The sequence below is a fragment of the Tachysurus vachellii genome, chromosome 16 (assembly GCF_030014155.1).
Source record: "Tachysurus vachellii isolate PV-2020 chromosome 16, HZAU_Pvac_v1, whole genome shotgun sequence".
Classification (NCBI taxonomy): Eukaryota; Metazoa; Chordata; class Actinopteri; order Siluriformes; family Bagridae; genus Tachysurus; species Tachysurus vachellii.
The window spans coordinates 4,415,771-4,420,575 of record NC_083475.1 but is presented as its reverse complement, the minus strand read 5'-3'; positions in this window follow the sequence as shown (position 1 = coordinate 4,420,575).

The following is a 4,805-nucleotide window of genomic DNA, read 5'->3' as shown; positions in this document are numbered from 1 at the left end:
GACAGCTCCATTGTTCTCCTGCTTTTGTTGTGCAAACACCCCTATCACCTGTGAGGCCTGGCACATTTGCATTTGTTCACTCAGAGTAGCTCAGATCCAAGGCAGGCCAAACCTCTCTGTGTGACATGGAAACTTTCATAAATACTGCCATATCTATACAAATAGTCTGTTTTATTTATAAAAAATTGTGTGAAAACAGAATGAAAAGTTGCTAATACAATGACATGAATAAAATGAAAATTTGCTAACACTTCAGTCTCCAATGTATGTTTGTACACAAATGTCATAAGCTGAGTGAAGTTATGGTCCATGGCTTTAGAATAAAATGGTCATTTCATTTTCATTGGCCATCACTGAATTATAACACCAAAAGTGAATTTTGAGACGGAACAAGAACCCAACATGCCTCCATGGAAGATGCACCGTGATACTGGGAAGCCCTGTCTGAGCCAGACAGCAAAAGACGGCACTGTGTGTGTGTGTGTGTGTGTGTGTGAGTGTGTGTATAGCATCATTTAAATCCAGTGTTAAAAAAAAACGGCGTCACCTTCATGTCCATGTGTGCAGGTGTAAAATAAAATATGAATTATCAAAAAAATAATTATGCATTATTTATAAAAAATAAAATATGCATTATTTATGTCTCCCCACACACTGTAAGAAAAGATACACCATATCTACTCAATAAAAATGAGGTAACAGATTACAAGCAATATTATTAATTAAATTTCACAAGGTTTGGTATTGAGTAATATTAATTAAATGAGACCCTTAATAGTTATCCATTTAATATGAGTAGATTTGAATAGAAAACAGTACAGAATTAATTATAACCATAAACAAAAATATTGAGTAGATTTGAAAAAGATAAACTCCCTAATGTGTAAATAGTACTAATAAAAATTAATTTAATTCTACATATCATAATTGAGTAATCATCACCTAAATTAATCTGCACATTGATTTGAATTTAATCAATGCAATTAATTAAATCTAAATATTCCTTTCTTAGTATAAAACTGTCAGAAATATATTGCAAGCATATCACATTACAAGAAAATACATTTATTATTGTTTTCGTAGCTAATAAATCTATTTTAAATCTATTGTATATAAATCTATTTTAGCCTACTCTCTTCAAATGTCTTGTAGGCCTGCTGCATTTTTTTTTTTTTTTTTACAGGCGCATTTTGACAGGAAGTGCTTTTCAATTAATATTTGCCTGATTACATTAATTTGAATTCACTCAATATTCTCTCCATTTGGGATTAGATAAATATAATGCTTAAGATTTATTTAACTGCAATGGGTAGATTTTATTCCAAACATTTTTATTTGAAATTTAATTAAATATTTGCCTCAAAATTAAAAACACAATTATATTGAATACATTTTAACCAAAAACATTAATTCAAATGTACATGACCACAGAATCATTTCTTACAGTGCAGTCTTTATTTTAGCTGCTTCAGAACATTTAGCCTTGATAGAACTGACACAACCCCCAATATTGTTTTTTTCACAGGTGCATGGAATAAGTGAGAATGGAAAATCTTAGATTAGTTTGATGGCCCATTAACAACTCATCAAGCTAGTAATACAGTATACTATTCAGGTCATAACCAATTTATGGTCTCTTTAATGTTATGTTTTCTAAATGAAGTACATTCACACTATTTTGTTGGAGGAGTGGTCCTAAACTATAAAATAAGTGAAACCACTCACTGTAGTTATTCGCCGTTGTTTCAACGAACATGGAGGCAAAGACATTTTACCCCAAGGCTGCTGCAAAGAAAGCTACCAATAAACGAAAGGTACACTGTAAGCCCTTACAGGTTGATTGAACTTAAAAAAATTTATGGAAACTTGTTGCCCTAAAAAAGTAAATTTTGTCTTGTTGAAAAAAACAACACATTTTAAGTTTAATGTACTTAAGATTTCAAATGCATTTAATTGAAAACCTTTAGTTCATTGAACTAACAGTTTTTAATGCAGTGCAATTGAAATTTTAGGTACATTAAACTTAAAATGTGTTGTTTTTTCAACAAGACAAAAAATAACTTTTTTAGGGCAACGAGTTTCCATAAATTTTGTAAGTTCAATCAACCTGTAAGGGCTTACAGTTATGCACAGAAACCATATGTGAAACCTACAATCTGGATGAATGTTGTGAGTAGACAGAACCCAAAACTTTAATTTAAATATAGCTATTTACTGCAAATGATTTAATAAAGATACACCTGCATTACAAATAAGGACAAAGGATAACAATCATTTATTTGAACTTACTATTTATTTGAATTCACTTATCAAAATCAGTTTTCAAAGACTGACAAAAACAATGAAATACCTTAAGTACCAATTGCCCAATTTTAAATCTTTAAAACAGTATTTTAAAACTTTTCCAAATATTTAACAAGCACAGTGTTGTTATACTGTATTAATAAGGAACATGAACATTTGTCCAACCCTAAGGCATAGCTCAACGAAAGGAAAGGGAACGTTTTTTTATCTAACGATTCTGAAAAAGATCCAGAAGAAACATGAATTTACCGTACCTGTTTACATGGTTAGCTGATTTGTAATAGCCAGAATCTTGCCCTTCAACTCCTTCTTGCCTAAACCTAGCAAAACTTGCTGAATGAAAATAAAGGTGTTGCCCATGCACCCTGGGTAGTCTAGGTGCAGTGCATAAGTTAAACCAAAAAGAAGACACATGGCCTGGGGTATGTCGTCTAAATTGTCCATTACAACATTCCCCTCCAAGATGATTCCCACCGAGGATGGGTGGAGACTGAGGGACAGGGGTTGCAGAGCCACATCTTCATTTTCTAAGCTGAGGATTCCAACTGGCACATGTTGGTATGAGTCTCCATCATCAGAAGCCTGGACAAGAGATTGGAGATTACTAAAATACATTTTAGCAGTATACAGTTTTTTTCTAGATATTAATTTTATTGGACATTTTTTTGTTTACTTGTATGCAAGCATAATTTTTTGTAAATTATGTACACAAGTGCATCCAGGAGTTCAGTTCAGTAATATTTAAACATTAAGTGTGTATGTTTTTCTTTTGTATACAAGTCTTTGCATATGACATGAAAGATTAACCTATGAGATTAACCTTGATTGTATTTAAGTGTTTCAAAGGTGTCATGACATGAATTTAAATTTCTCCTGAATGATTTAAAATTAAAACTTCCTCCTCACCCATTTCATTCAACGTTTATGTAAAATATTGTTTTACATAACCTTGTCATTGTTTTTGGTGTTTTTTTAATTGTTCTTACTAACATAAATGCACAGCAAGGTTTCCATATTTCCAGCTGAAAATATTATAATAAACCTATGACAGTAAAAATGCATTAATAATACTTACAAAGCATGCTTTGAAGAACTCAGTTTGGTCATCACCAAGAAGTACTGGAAGCCCTCTCATGACAACACATCGCATCTCAGCGATATCAGAGGTCTGAGGTGTGGTGGTTGCAGATAAAACATTGTATCATTTGTCAACATGAAAGGAAGGCAATTTCTATTAATCATACTTTTAACGGTTACGAAAAGTAACAGTCTTTGCCCCAAAATTAAAATTATCATTAATTACTCACCCTCATTTTGTTCCACACCTGTAAGACCTTTGTTCATCTTCAGAACACAAATTAAGAGGTATCTGACTTGTCCATAAACAGCAATTTAACCAGCACTTTCAAGGTCCAGAAAGGTACTAAAGACATTGATAAAACAGTTGCAGTGATTGCAGTGGTTCAACCTTAGTGTTATGAAGAGACAAGAATACTTTTTGTGCACAAAAACTAAAATACCGACTTTATTCAATAAAATACTCTCTTCTGTGTCCTTCTCATACACTGTTTACATTCAGAGCTTCCAGGTTCTACATCAGAATGTCAACTCATTATTGATGCAGAACCTGGAAGCGTTGGACGTAAACATTACAAGAGAATGACACAGAAGAGAGGATTTTGTTAAATAAAGTCGTTATTTTTGTGCACAAAAAGTATTCTCGTCGCTATATAATATTAAAGGATTAATCCACTTTCAAATAAAAATGTCCTGATAATTCATCCAAGATGTTCATGTCTTTCTTTCTTCAGTCGAAAAGAAATGAAGGTTTTTGATGAAAAACATTCCAGGATTTTTCTTCTTATAGTGGACTTCAATGGCCTCCAAACGGTTGAAGGTCAAAATTACAGTTACAGTGCAACTTCAAAGGGCTTTAAATGATACCAGACAAGGAATAAGGGTCTTATCTAGTGAAACGATCTGTCATTTTCTAAAAAATACAAATGTATATGCTTTATAAACACAAATGATCTCCTTGCAAGTGCTTCCGTCTTCTGTATTCTTCAAAAAGCTTACGCTGTATGTCCTACAGTATGCCTTCCCTATTCAACTTACGGAACGAACGCGGTGCCAGTTCCGTTTTTTCGTGTAGGACATACAGCAAAGCTTTTTGAAGAATACGGAAGACGGAAGCACTTGGAAGGTGATCATTTGTATAAAGTATACACAGTTGTTTTTTTTTTTGTTTTTTTTTAAGAAAATGACCAATCGTTTCTCTAGATAAGACCCTTATTCCTCATCTGGTATCGTTTACAGCCCTTTGAAGCGGCACTGAAACTAATTTTGACCTTCAACCGTTTGGGGCCAATTGAAATCCAATATAAGGAGAAAAATCCTAGAATGTTTTCATCAAAAACCTTAACTTCTTTTCGACTGAAGAAAGAAAGACATGAATATCTTGGATGACATGGGGGTGAGTAAATTATCAGAAAAATTTCATT